Below are 15,582 nucleotides of genomic sequence, written 5' to 3'. Positions count from 1 at the left end.
ACATACTCTGCCACATAGAATTGTGGGATGTGAAAAAGGCTATGAGAACACACTTTTCACTAAGATGTACACTACCGGTCAAAAGTTTTGAAACACTTACTCATTCTTTATTCATATGCCTTCAGATCAAAAGATTTTTAAGATCATGAGAAACATTTCAGTCAAGTGTTTCAAAACTTTTGACCGGTAAAGTATATTAAAGTATGATATTCTATATTTGTACTAGTGCATCGAGTGCACATCAGCATGCAGAGATCCACTAGAAAGTCCCTGGTATCACGTAACAATTCTGCTCTGCTCAAGCATTTTATCATTATGACAAAACACCGACAGAATCCTCAGAAGCACAGTGGTAAATAGGCAGAGTGTATTTCAGTACGATTGAGACCCCTGACCAAGTAAATCTAGGTAGAATGAGGTTGATTTACCCTCAGCAACAGGCCAGGTTGAGCCTGACTTTAGATGTATTGGTGAGTTATACCATCTGTTCTTTGAGAGGGGCTCAAATCTTTTGCTGGTAATTGCCTGACAGTTGTTCTGCTGGCACATGTAGCCCCAAAAGTGCTCATGGGCACCAAATTTCGTGGACATATTTGTAACCAGTCATCTTAGCCATACATGCCATGTGGCTAATTACTCTATACGAACTCCTTGCACCAGACAAGGAAAAACAATCGCTCTATTTTCACTTTTTTAAGAGCTCTCCAAAAAATCGGTCACTGGTAACATATCTACTAATATAAGTGAATTTTGCTGATTTGTATGTTGCTTAAACATTCTTATTTAATCAGAATTAGGGCTGTCAATTGATTAAAATTTTTAATCAAATTAATTCCACTGTACGCTGATTAATTAATCAAATTAATCGCAATTAATCGAATATATGAATATTTGCAAATAACAATAATTCAGTTTATAGTGAATAGTTATATTTAAATAATTATGAGTAATATATTGTAAAAGATGAGGCGAGGAGCAGTTTTTCCTTCTTAAGGTGAGGCTTTATTTTCCCCTCTTGGCGACACCACTTTACAGTTTACCTTTACACACTAAACTGACACTAACACACACTGCTTTCATAAATAAACTTTCACTACTAGAAAAATCCTTGCTCTGGCTCGGCTCTGTCGTATCCAGTCTCTCTCTCGACTGAGTGTTGTGTCGCTCTATTTATGCCGCTCTCCCCGTGCTCAATGAAATTAGAGACAGGTGTTAGACATAATTTAGCTCAGGTGTAAGCACCCTTACCGCTTTCTCTCTCCAGAGAGATGCTTGACCACGCCCCCGCTGCCACATATATATATATATATATATATATATATATATATATATATATATATAATGAAATTTGGTGCCCATGAGCACTTTTGGGGCTACATGTGCCAGCAGAACAACTGTCAGGCAATTACCAGCAAAAGATTTGTCCAGAACTGTTGAAGCTAAATAGCCAAACTTTGGCACATTTTTGCATTAAAAACAGCTAGACAGGGCATCTCTATGCATTTTTAACAGTTTTAAAGGACACTGTCTTAAAAACGTGACTCTTATGGTGCAAGGCGATGAATAAACAGCAAGCTGTGGTAACAAACACATTTTTGACGTATGTGTACATAGACCATTAAAGAAAGAAGTAACACATATATAACAGAAGAACTAATCCTTTGTGGAGGCCCCCCAAGAGAACAGCCATCTGTGAGCCAACTCAGTACCTCTCTCCTACTGCAAGACACATTTCTAGGATCATTTTACCTTAGAGCTCCACTTAATGAGATAGGAAAAAGGTTTTATTGAGCCTCATTTTTATGTATTACTGTAGATGAGCCACAAAGATGGAGGGAAAATGTATCATTATAAAATGACCTGATTTTCTCCTACAAGTTAGTTTGTGAGAGATATTTGCTTGTGAAAACATCTCATTAAAGAAGAGAAATACTGTTTACTGATCTCCCCTTCATTCGAGGACCACCATAATTCATGCAAGATGAAGGTAAATGAAAAGGAAGAATACAGTGAAATCAAATTCGGTCAAGAAGCTTTTGTAGGGAGCCAGTGAGTGGTTTGGAGAAATCAGCGGGAAGCTTACTTAACAGGGGCACAAAAATGACTAAAGCTTTTTTGTTTGTAAAATACTCACCAGAGAAAAAAACTGGCTCATAGGTAGGCCTAGACGGAGGCTACGACCACACTAATACTTTTTTGGTATCTTATTTTTATAGTTTTCCAAAGTACAGGGTACTAGAGAGTTTTCAAAAGTCTTTGTTTTCGGTTGAGGAAAACGGCATTCCAGTGTGGATGAGATGTGTAAGCGTAGCACAATCTGTGTTTTATTAGAGTGGATGTGGTCAGAATCTGCCGACTTATTTCTGCTTTCTGGTGAAAATCACAAGAATTCTGAGTAAATAATAAATGCTGGTCTAGTGCTTTACAGTACACACTCATTCTCAGTTTCATAAAGGTATCATGGCAGCTCAAAGTCAATACCATTTCCTGTCTCTCTTCAGTTAGCCACGTTATCATGCGAAAAGAGATGTTATTGAGCTAGATTACAATTAATTGCAGTGGGTTTATCTGACTGAAGTCAATGCAAGCAGTTGAGCTTCAAACATGATAATTCAAATTTTTCGCTCTGGATTGCACCACCACTTATAATAATAACAGTTATGATACGACTCACATGAAAAATTCCCCACTCTTCATCCACTTCACACTTGTTTTACTTTTTGAGGTGCTAATTATGTCCTGTCATCTCTGATGCATCCTTTATGAATGCTAAGTGAAGTGTTAAAAGCCTTTTTTTTTAACAAAAGTTTCACTGAAGTTCCTGTACGCTGTGTGTGACTTTATTTCTAACTCCCTATATTCTGTAAAAATTATTCTGATAGAGATATACTATGTAAGAGTATTTTTATAATTTAAAGACAGAAAGGTACAGTACATAAACCGAGTGAGCTATCTTTCTGCCTAGATTCACCTTTGTCTACAAGCATGCTATTAGGGCTGAGAAAAGGCATGTGATCAGATGAATTGCAATTGCGATCTGATGTCAGATGGGATCGGCACCCTTAAGATTAATATTCAATGAAAAGACCATGGGCAACTGAGTTTACAGTGCACTGGAACATCATCCATTCTGAGCCTCATTCTGAGTGATCATTCTTTGATCATCAAACATGTGGTTTAGATGCAGCAGTGACAGCAGAGCTTAGAGGGATTTGGGGTGTTTAGCTGAAGCTGTGACATGTAGCCATTGTTTATTCACTGAGCATGTTTATTGCATTTTATGCCTCTAGAATTTGGTTTCAATGCCTCAGAGAGGAACTGTTAAAAACTACAAGCTATGGAGCATTTGAAGGCATCTTACCGCATTATTCAAATTTCTGGAGCTAACAAAGATATGCCATTAGTTCTCTTTGTATTTCTCAATTCATTATGCAAACCAAGAAGGTATTTACACCTGAAGAAAGTTAACCATTAGTATTCCCATTCATTTCAATAGCAGTTGTGCAGAACACAGGACAACATTTTAATTTTAAAAGCTATTTATTGCCTTACTCCTGAAGCCGTTTGAATATAATCCTTAATATTCTTCTGCGGAAACCTTTTGGAAAGACTTAGTGGCAGTCTGTTAAATTGTTGATAAGACTGCGGCAACAACTGCACTGGATCCCCCTGTTCTAGAACATTTTAATGACAGAAATGAATCATTTTCTACTTAGTCATCATCACAAAGTACATTTGCTTATTTGTACACTGGACAAGTTCTCCCAAGATAATATCACTCTGATTCAGACAGATAATATGTTTTCTTAGTGTTCTCCTGAAGAGATGTTTGCCTTTCTTTGCATTGCTCCATATCTCATTTAATTTGCCTGTGTTGCCTGTTGACAGCTTGCCTGGTATGGAGATTTACATATCCTTCAAACAGAGCTGAGTGATACAAATGAGATGGCTTACTTATTAAGGGAATCTTCCCATTGTTTGCAAACCCTTCAATTCATTTAGAAAGCTTCTTAACAACAGGAACAACATTCGTAATTGGGGTGTTTTACAGCAATCTACACTTGAGAGATCCATTTGTGTTATCCGTTCGAGTCCACCATTAGTAGTGTAATGGAAACGGTCTCTGCGGGGATTAAGTCCTCTGCTCTAAAACGGCATTTTCCCTGATATGTTTTGTTAATGAACTCAAACTCTTTACCGTCATCCCTGTTTATCAGAGCTGTACATTTCACATTTACACTGACATGCCTCATATGGCCCGCTTTCTGTCAACACTGTCTCTCTCCCACATGCTGTGAGACATCTCTGTGGATTTAAAATAAAACACACTTTCTCACAACTTCTAAACCTCAAATGGTGCGTTCCACGAATAGGGTATGAAATGGCACCTGGAACAAATCAGTGAAAGGAGATGCTTAGCCTTCAGAAAATGTTGGTAAAACTAAATATATAAGTGGTTATATATAGTTTTAACATGTTAACCCATGCGGTCATTTTTCTTAATCGCTATTAACACATTTCTGTCTTTATACTGTGGATGGTTTTGTTTGGAAAATTTTAATAAAGCATTATATTGTTATATATTGTTTATTTTTCTTTCCTAAGAAGGAAATAAATGCATTTTGACAGGAAAAGAATTATTTTAAAAGTCAAATTTCAGCACTTTCAAAATCTGCGATTAATCACGATTAACTATATAAAATTATGCGATTAATCATGATTAAAACCTTTAATCGACTGAGCACTCTTTTTTTTAATTAGTTTTAAATTAAGTTTGCCATTTTGGCAATCACATATAGATAGATATATTGCAATACTTTTTCTCACATGCTTTGGATCCCTGTATCGGTATTTTTATTTGTGTACTCATATCATGTCAAACAGTTCAATAATAAAGAAGTAGGTCATCCAAATAAGTGCAAACTCTGAGACTACTGTTCCTCAGTGCAGTCAAAGCTGCTCCTTTGAGGCTAGAGATAGATTGAAACTAAACCTGCTTGATTCACTTTTTTTCTCTCACACATTTGGCACAGTTTCTATATAAATCCAATTATAATATCATTATGAAACGCAATGTATTGAACCATGACATAAGTCACAATACGTCTCCTAAAGTTGGTTGGCGATACCCAGTCCTGCAAAATGATGACATTGTTTAACGGTTTTAATTGTTGGACACAGTTGAGGTCAAGACCTCTGAGGTGGGACAGGCCAACGTTGCCACCACTTTTAAACAAAAACACGAAGAACAAAATTAATTGGACACCAAAGTATAACTAAAACTTTACTTTGAAATGGATTTATTGAGTTAGTTTGCGTAGTTCGGAGGCATTTTAAAATAGAACAGAGAATTAGAAGTGGGATGGAAAATCCCAGAATAAGACGACAGGGTGAATGACGCATGGTGCAGCGCCCATGTGGAATGTAGCACCCAGATAGTCACACAAACAGCACTCTGTCATCCTCCATCCTCCCTACATGCAGTCTCTCCATTACTTCTTTAATCCCTCATGTTAGAAATCACACACCCTTGAGAGTGAAACCACATATCACACGAAGATGGCTGTAGCCATCTCATCATCCTAGACTGCTTGGAGATATACACACAAATGGCTTGCATTAGTACACTTTAGGTTGTCTCGATATGGTTTAACAGTAACCTATTTCCTCCCAAAGATATCAACACGTTGACAAAGATTCATGCAGTCTTCCTGCCAGCTGTCCTGTGTTGGTCTGTGTTTGTGGTGATAATAAAATGAGAATTTTATGGCTGTACGCCAGAGACAGTGATGCTTCCAATGGAGGTGCCAGTCTGTGAAAGAAGACTGGCAGTGCCACGCTGTCATCTGCCGATCATTGTCACACACACTGCTGACAATATTGATTCTATTGTAGCACAACAAACACTACCTCTTATAATCAACAAAAGAGCAGCTTTTGTGTGGTTTGATGCTGAGAGGCATTATGAGACACTGTAGCACAGCTAGAGCCATGAGAAGATGATGTAGCATCTGGACCAATCAGACACACAATTGTCTGAATAAATAATCCAACAGACTTCTCAAGACAGTAACAAGCAAAGGTCCAAGTAGGCCCAAGCAGACTCAGAGATGTCAGCTTTCCCACTAATCATGAGCTTTTACTCCCCCTTTGCTGACACTAGTCCAGCAACTAGTTGACCTCAGAGACATTCCAGGTGGGGGAAGGTAGCCACATGCAAAGCAAAGGAATGTGGGAAGAAGTAACTCACTCCATTCCCCCATAGGAAAGACACATAAAGCCCATAAAACAGACTTTTCTTCATTAATTTATAGACAAACTGTTCTATAAATGCACATGCATATCCTTAGGACATTGTGTGTATGATCATTACTATCTCATATAGTGTCTTTTGTACTGTATACCGTTTTGTGCATGCTTTATGACAGAACCACTAGGTAATGTAAAATTATTGGGATCATGCTTCCTATCAAATTAATCCTTGTGTGATGCCCTAAACATTGGAGTATAGCACCCCCTTTTAGCATGCATTGTATGCTTGTTATATTAATCAGAGCATAAAGGGGCACAAACTGCTAGCTTACTCCAATGATGCAAATGAGTCAGCTTTCAAACAAAGGAACTTTCCCACTGGAAAATTGCACATTTCTCATTGGTCAAGCCAAACTCGAGAGGAGTGACCTCCCTCAGGAGTTAAAGGGCACTGTCGGAGTGACCTCTCTCTCTCTTCACTCATCTCTTTCTCCCTGCTGCTCATGGTTGCTGCTCGTGTGGGACCGGAAACACCCGGTCTGACCGCGAGGTTGCGGGCCGGCAGGCCTCAAACACATCAAGCCATGTGTAACTTCCTTGACCATAACAGAGTCAAACTAACACCGCAAGTTCATCATCATTTCTTCATTAAACGCGGAAGAAATTGAATGCAACTTCAACACCATTGACTCAAGGAACCATCAAGACTTTCTCCTGAGACTGCATCCGGGCATGTCTCAACAGCCAAGGCATTGCAAGTATTGTACAATTAACGAACTAAACAGAGGTTTAGTATGAGCTGTGAACCCATTTGTTAACAAAGGTGCTTTTAAGTAAGAAACTGATGGTTCTTTCAGATGGTTAAATGACTCTTTTCATAGCTTCATTCCCCTGTTCTGTTCCGGTTTCATTCACTTTCACTTTTCCATTTCCCATGTATGCGTGATTTGTGTGTATGTGTTTGTTTAGATTAGTTATGTGTTCGTGATTTAGTTAAATAAAGCTTTTGTGTACATTCTTGCGAGTTGATTCTGGTCTGCTTGTAAATCAACATCAATTTAACAATTTGATCACAGCTACATGCTAAGTAATGAGTTATTTTTCTCTGGCCACGAAAAATATCCTTTCTGAGAGTTAATAGATGATCAATACTGAGTGTTCGCTGGACAAACAGATTAATTGATTATAATGTTAATTCAGATACATCAAGTTAATTCTATTAACTGATCCAAATATAAATAAAGTTATGATTAATTATTTATATTTCCATTTTAAAGATAATTTGACTGTGGTATATTTTGATAAATAATCTCATCCCTGTTTTTAAAAGATTTCGCTTCAAAGCTGTACCTAAATATGTGTAATATTATTTTCAATAAGCCATGAGCATAATATTACTCCAATAAGAGAATTAATCATAATTCCCTTATTAAAGCTAATTCCTTACAATAGAAATTGTGAGCGGATACAATGAGACGTTGTATTACGAATTTGATGGTGGAGAATTTTATTCAGACAAATAATCTAGTTAATTGTCATTTATCTAATTTATAATGGTTGTCGAACGCGACTAATTCCATTATAAATTTCCTTACAAAATAATGTAGAATAAGGACAGTTTAATTTAATTCCTAGCTCACACATACTGTTTCCCTACATATAATGGTGGAGGTACGCTGGCACTTTAACTCATCCCGTGTACATTTATACTACCAAATTCGCTTCATATAATGGGGGTCAAATGCAGCCAAGATTCGTAAACGAATTAATTAATTATTTACATATAAATTTGCTACAGTGAAGATCTTATTAGAAGTGCTGATCTTGGTTCAGGTTTTTTGGACCGGAAAGTTATGAAATGTGTTTTATCAGAAACAAGTTGTATAAAAGTATGTGCAAGCTGGGATAAGTTTAATTAATCTGTACTTGGTAGTGCAGCCCAAGATGGTGGCATTGATTTTAAAGCTGAACATTTTAGACACAACCATCATGAGCCTGGGCCAGTGATATGAGTTCTGGGTCAATATTCATGTGAATGAAGGAGTTTGGATTTCACTAGACTGGGAAAGCGATCTGATCCCAGACCAGTCTGAAATGCTTACTCTCATCTATCTTATAAAGGAGCTTGCAAATAGTGTGTGATGTCAGAAGGCCACAGGAAGCTTAGTGATGGATGTAATAAATGATATGCATCATAACGCATATGTTATTGTTTGTGAAAACAAGTCTGGCAGACAGTGTCTAATTGGGTACGTGATGGGCTGCAGATACACTGCATTTGAAAATGTGCCTGTTTAAGTAGACTTCATCCACTGTAAAACCTTGAAAGCTCTGAAAGCTGAAACACAGCCATGCTGATATACATTATAACAGCTTGCTTGTGTGATATTGCTTTTATACACTATAGTGTAAGCAAGAAGTTAATATGGAGTAACTTGCATTTTACACACTGTATAGCTAGTTATTTTGTCTATTTTTTCTTCACTAATGAAAACATTTCCAAACAATGCCAAAGCAGGATCACTGCAGGAAGGCTACAAGCAAACAAGTGGAGTGATACAAGTAATCTAAATATCAGCACTCTTGCAATGCCACTTGTCCAATCAGATTAGAGGGCCGTACCTAACTCTGTTAATTAATAATAATTATTTAACAAGTGCTTATTAATAACAGTTGTTTATTAGTGTTGCTGTGCAGTTATTGTTCTGTAGAGCGTGGCTGAATAGAAGAGGGCTTGTGCATTTATTTGAGTGTATCATTATTGACCATATGTACATGATACAGCAACTCATTCTTCACTGGCCTAATAGCTTAAGCAATAATTAAAGGGCTAAATTAAACTACAGGATGGAATAGGGAGAGAGATTTACCCTCCCACTGGAGCCTTTGTGTGCTGCTTTTCAGCCAGAAGAGGATGTTTCTGTGTCTCAGAGAGATGCTGTACACAGACACACACACACACACATATACTTGAATGCAATTAGGCACAGATTAATAGGAAAGCTGTCAGTGGCGTCTACACAAAGAGCTGGCAGAGTTTATTGTTTCCTGTTTCGCAAACATGCTATTTTATAAATTAACGTTTTACATTGAAAACTGTCATTTGCAAAATGCAAGAGCGAGAGAGGAAGACTTTATTGCATCCTTTGAAATTTTCAGTAAAAATCTGGCAGCTGTGGTTACCATAAATGTGCTTTATTATATATGGTGACGAGGCTTGTCAGGCATTACAGGATAGCATTTTGGTACCTGTATGTTTTTAAAGTTCATAACCGTGTGTTTCATTAACTGATACAATGTTAATAAACCAACCCACTTGAAAGACAAAAATCTGTCTTGTACCTTATAACTAATAATTCTGGTAATCACTATAATAAGGCAAGTTGTAAACTAGGGACACATGATGAATCAAAGTATTTCAAAATGAGCCTTTTTTATGAACAATGGTTAATAAACATTTAGACAGTGTTACCCACATTATTTAACTGTTTATATAAAATGTAATTAATTGTTATGCGTCACACAGGGACTTCTGAGAACATCTGTTTAATATGGCGTTGATTATAATTTTTATTATAATAATTAGTTTTATTGTGTATTTTATTTTGTATTTTTTTACTTACAAATAGGGCTGTTGATTTAATACGTTGATTTAGTGCGATTTTTAATTATATAAAAAACAACACGTTTAAAAAAACGCAATTAATTATGCCCACTGGCGCATACATAAATTCATAATAAAAGTAAAAAACTTAATGAAAGTACTAACCATATGAGCAATAGAGCTGTTCAGTCATGACTTGAATATGTAGGTGAACCCGGAAGTTTAATTCGCCATGGGTTCCCTCAAAAGTTTCCTATGGGTTTTTATAATGGGGTTTTTCAACCTATGAGTAAAATAAGGTCTGTGATAAACATTACTTGACAATTCGTGGGCGTTTTGTTCTACAACATAAATTACACACTTTCATACCTCAAACATACATTTTGAAGCCGCCGTGTGATTTTTAAAAAGTATGTAATTCAATACTGCTACAAAAATCACGTCTTGTGTAAGAAAGTGTGTAATTTATGTTGTAGAGCAAATGTCCACGAATTGTCAAGTAGTGTTTACCACAGACATTCAATTTTAATCATAACTTGAAAGCCCTTATTATAAAAACCTATAGGAAAATCCCGAGGGAACCCATAGTGAATTCTCTTCTGGGTTTGTGGACTACAACCTGAACAGCTCTACAGTATTTAAAGGTGCACCGAGTTATTTTTTCCTCATTTAAAAAAACTACTTCTAAAGAAATGAATTGTAATTTTGAAACCAATCATGAGTACTCACATGAGATGAAGACTTCAATCATATCAGAAACCTTATTAAAGCTGTTTTATTCTACATGGAGAGGGTCCCCTCATGGGAGCTGCTATGTTAAAAACACATGACCAGCCGAATACTACTAGCTTAATCTCAGAAAAACGTCCTGTTATTGGACACTTTCACTCAGTGATTTAATTAATCCTGGCTGACTGTGAATAATGAATATCTGCAATAGCATCTGTAACTGAAAACTATTGAGTTATATGAATAATGAGAATAATGCTGCATCCACGTGGCTAGGTGTCAGTGTAAGTCCAAGACGTGAACAAAAACTTACTGAGTGCCAGAGGTGTAAAGTAATTGAGTAAAAATACTTAAGTATTATACTTAAGTATTGTTTTTTGGGGGATTTGTACTTGAGTGTAATTTAAACGGAATAATTGTACTTTACTTAATTACATTTCCAAAGAAAAAATAGTACTTTTTACTCCTTACTCCTAACTTGAAAAGTACTCATTACATTTTTGTTGGTAATTTTCTTTCATCTTACTTGACTGAAGCCGCCTTTTCACTGCATCCAAATAAATGACAGATGACAGACCAGAGGTCAGTCATTTCAAATGGAGTGTCGCACGGCAGCTGTGTGGAGTTCTGACTATCTGCGGAGGTGGATCTGATTTGAGCTTCGGACACGTTGAAATATTTGTGCAACTAGACCATATGTGACTACCTGACTGAATGTGATGTATTCATTCAAAACTATGAGCATCAAGTGAGAAAGACTTGACAGTTTTATTTAACACCTGCTACTCCTACAGGTTGGACAGTTATGAAGTCAAAAATAATCATTCACGTTGAAAAAAAAAAATGTTTTATATATATATATATATATATATATATATATATAAATAAGCAAAAGGCTTTTGCAATTAAATGTGTACATGTCATTTATTTCTACACTTGCCTTCATATTTAAATCATATCTATGAACTTCTACTCCTTATTTACTGAACTATTATTGTTGTTGTTGATAGGCAACTATTAATTATAATATTAACTATAAAACCAGCAATGAGAATAATAATGATAATAAAATAATGGAATCTGAGTAAATATGAATTTTAGTGAATTCATCCATCTGCTCAACAGCAAGGTTTGGTAGCAAACCTCAGAAAACAATTCACATGACCAACAACATTACTAACTTTCTTCAAAGCTTATTTTGAATTATTTTGTCTCAAGGGGCTGGGTGGTCTTTGTGTGACTGTGGCAATGTTTTTGCAAAATAAAATGATGTGGTTCATTACAAGTCTCCAAAGAGAAATGTCCACTGTGTGGAGCTAAAAGTGAGTTAAATGTTCTCCCAAACAGATGAGGTTTTAAAGGTTAATGTTCTATCGAGATTTAAATCAACAAAACCTACCTACCTCCATACCCAAAACCTTAAACCTAACCGATAGTGTCAGAAAAAGCAAATGTGAGATGAAAAACACAATTTCTGAAGCAACCACATCATTTTGTGGTGCTTCTATGACACTTCCAGCTCATGTGTTGACTCAAGAATCATATCTCAGTCCTTTGTAACAGTATCAGTTGAGCTACCGCGCAATTTGATCACACTTAAACAAGCTTGTAAATGTAGTTAGTTATGTAATGCAAACGTTAAAATGAGTCATGCGCTATAGTAAATGTGTTTAGATGTCATAAGACAGCATTGTGAGAGGAATCGAGTGAAAAGTAAGTGTTTATTAACTGATAATCTGCCAATTTGATTGAAAGGGGATAAAAGTCATTGTTGTTTTAGCATGTTATGTACAACAGTCCACATAAAAATCATTTTGTAAAAATGTAGTTATTTTAACATGATTCTATGACCACATTGCGAATGCCATTGGGGGGGAAAATATGTCAGAGACAGTAAAAAGGCGATTTAAACCAATCAAATTTAACAACATCTTCTCTCACACAATCTCCTCTCTTGATTTCATTCTATCTTGGAAAAAAAGTTACTTTTTACTTTTTTAATACTTACGTACAATTTAAGGTGAATACTTTTTTACTTTCACTCAAGTATGTTTTTAGCTAAATACTTGTGTAAATAATTGTGTAAAAGTTTCACTCAGTATCCATACATTCACTTAAGTATAATTTCTGAGAACTTTTTACACCCCTGCTGAGTGGAACTTTAAGCTTGAAGTCGGCTACATCTGTTTTTATGAGTCGCGTCAATAGATGGCAGCACGCCTCTAAAAAAACGTCACAAGCAGCACAGCCACAGAATGAGAACCGCTCACAGTGGAAACACAACAGGTGGGCAAAGCACAACAGAATACAGGAATCTTGAGACGCAATTTTCAAAGTTTCCACTACTTTTAACTTGACAAAACGTCCTAAAAATGCGGTGTTTATGATGCAGAATACCAGTGAGACGTTCCAAATGCGTCCGTCTGAGACACACACGTACATAGAGCGACAATAAAAAATAGTATAGACGTAACGCAAGAACGCCTACTGTGAGCAGGGCCGTAGCTAGTGGAGTGAAAGGTGGTAATGATTCTAGGGGCCCAAAGGTCCAGGGGGCCCCACAACAAATTCTAAACTGTATGTTTTAATAGGAAAGGGGCCCAGAGCAATATACAGTCAGGGGGCCCAGATTACCTTGCTACGGGCCTGACTGTGAGAACTGGACACATTGACGAACTCAGTGCAAAACAGATTGCTGTCAACTGTTGGCTTGTTCAATGATATGAGAATAAAACAAACAATATACTGTGTTCTTAAGCTACTTTTTGTATTGTCTAATCAATGTTTTATTCATCTGCCACAATAATGCAATTTATTTCAAACTGAATTTCCATCCATATTATATACTGTAGTTATTACAAGCCCTACATATTATTTGTATAAATATTTGAATAATTATGCATTAATCATATGAATTATCATTATTTGGGGGCCTTTCTCGTCAAATAATGATGAAGCCTATGCGATTAGATTAATTAATCAGCATGTCATGTAATTAATTAGATTAAAAAATTGAATCGATTGACTACTTACAGATAACATAATTTGAACAATATTTGACTGTAAAAGCAAATGTATTGTCTTGTTGAATATAATATAGATTAAATGATAATTCATACTTTTTAATTCCCAAAATATTGTATTTTACAGTCAAATTTCATGTTTTGTCTAAATCTAATTTTTTTTTATTTGTTTTTTTTAATTAAAATTAAGAAATAAAAAAAAATCACTGTAAATGGTCAGGTAACGTACAGTTTGCCAATTAGGCTAATAGGTTTTTAAAGTAGCATTTTTTTTATTATATTAAAATCGTAAACATTTTTACAGTGTGGTAAAACATTTTTAAAAAGATTATAATTTATGGCACAGACTGGACAGGTTTTTTGTGCCAATGAAGAATGGGACATCAGAGGGTTGTGAATGTTACATGAAGACCCAGGGAGAAAAACAAAGATGTGGTGCAGCTGAGGGAGAGAGAGCGTATGATTATTTAGCATGTGCCGGAGCATGAGACGACAGGAAGGTGGGTCGTGAAGAATGGGATATGACATTAAGCCTGCAAAGGCACATCCTTCTTCAAGCAAAGCAGATCAGACATATCATCTGCTTCCAGCTTCCCAGAAATGACTCAAACAAGCCTAACAAAGACACTGTGCAGCTAGAAGAGAGAGAGAGAGCGTGTCAGCCAGAGAGACAGAGAGAGTCTGAAGGAGAGGGAAAAACAGAGAAACGGATGAAGGTTGGGGATGATGATTGTAAACAAGAAATAGAGAGTGAGAGGAAATTGGAAGAATGGAGTTGCTGTGCATACACACAATATTAAACCATATGTGTGTATGCAAACACCGCATCAATGACTGACAGAAGCAATTCCCAATGTTCTAACAAAATGTTCGGTTTTGGTTTTGTACTATTCAAGGTTCTACAATAATGGCAGCCCGATGGCCTTCGGCTAGTTTGGAAGTGTCACTTGTTCCATTAGATGTTGTCACTACTTGCATTCTTACAATGATCATGTACATGTGTTTTTATGCCTTAACATACAACAACCAAACATTTTGATTTATGTGATGAATTGAACATGAATGACTTGTGATAGTTTGGAAGCATTAGTTAGAATGGGTTGAATATTATAAACAAATCAGTCATGTTTCACGCCGTATGCTGTATGGTTTTTCCAGCACAAATTTGTTTGTGAATTTATAGCTGTCATAGAGTTACATTAAAGCTTGTTTTGTTTTGTTTTTACTTTAAATGAAAAATATAACCTTTTTGCATGATAACTAAACATATGTTGCTTAAAATAGCTATTTTTTATATTTGTGGTAGAGCCAGTAAAAATGTTGGCAGAGCAAATAAAGCAGAACAAGATCCTTCATGTTGAACCCAGTGATTGAAACTCCATGTTTATTTCAGTAATGTGGGAGATAGCTGTCAGACCAGATAGACAATATAAAATCAACATATTTTCAGTGGATAATTCAGAAACAGATATGTATTTTATCGAATTCTAAAGTTGCCATGTGCTTTTGGCCTGTAGGCATGTCTTACTCTCGGTTTCTTTCTTTTGCTTTCTGATATGTAATCAGTTCGTAATATACCGCCTCCATCCTATTTAATCTCTGTCAGATTTATCCGCCTGGTATTCACCATGGCAATTTATATATATAACCATTTGAATTATAGTGAGATCATGACACCTGTGCTATGTGCGTCTGCAGCGCATTGCCCTCATGTTAAGTGCTTTTGCATGCCGTTTCTAACTCCCATAATTTTTAATGCATCGCACAAGCCGCCACTTGTGTCTGTGTGTGAGAGTGAAATGAGGCAGAGCTCAAGGCGAGCTCAATAACAACCTTTTTTTAAAAAGGTAAGATGGCATTGAAGATTCATGACTTACAAAGCCTGGACAACTTATTTCACATAAGAGGTTGTATTTGTGCACTGTGCTCATCCAGTGGCAGATGCTTTGTCACAGCCCTCACATCTTTTTTTTT

At 36.2% G+C, this 15,582-nt stretch overlaps 1 protein-coding gene across 9 annotated transcripts in view; it reads left to right on the top strand.

The window, feature by feature from the left end:
* Window positions 1-15,582, top strand: part of LOC127421825 (splicing regulator ARVCF-like) — a 275,477-nt gene that overhangs the window by 237,412 nt on the left and 22,483 nt on the right. The gene's annotated exons all lie outside the window — the stretch shown is intronic.

Source organism: Myxocyprinus asiaticus, chromosome 3 (assembly GCF_019703515.2).
Source record: "Myxocyprinus asiaticus isolate MX2 ecotype Aquarium Trade chromosome 3, UBuf_Myxa_2, whole genome shotgun sequence".
In the NCBI taxonomy this organism is placed as follows: domain Eukaryota; kingdom Metazoa; phylum Chordata; class Actinopteri; order Cypriniformes; family Catostomidae; genus Myxocyprinus; species Myxocyprinus asiaticus.
The sequence above is the reverse complement of the archived record's forward strand: the minus strand, read 5'-3'. Positions and strand labels throughout refer to the sequence as shown.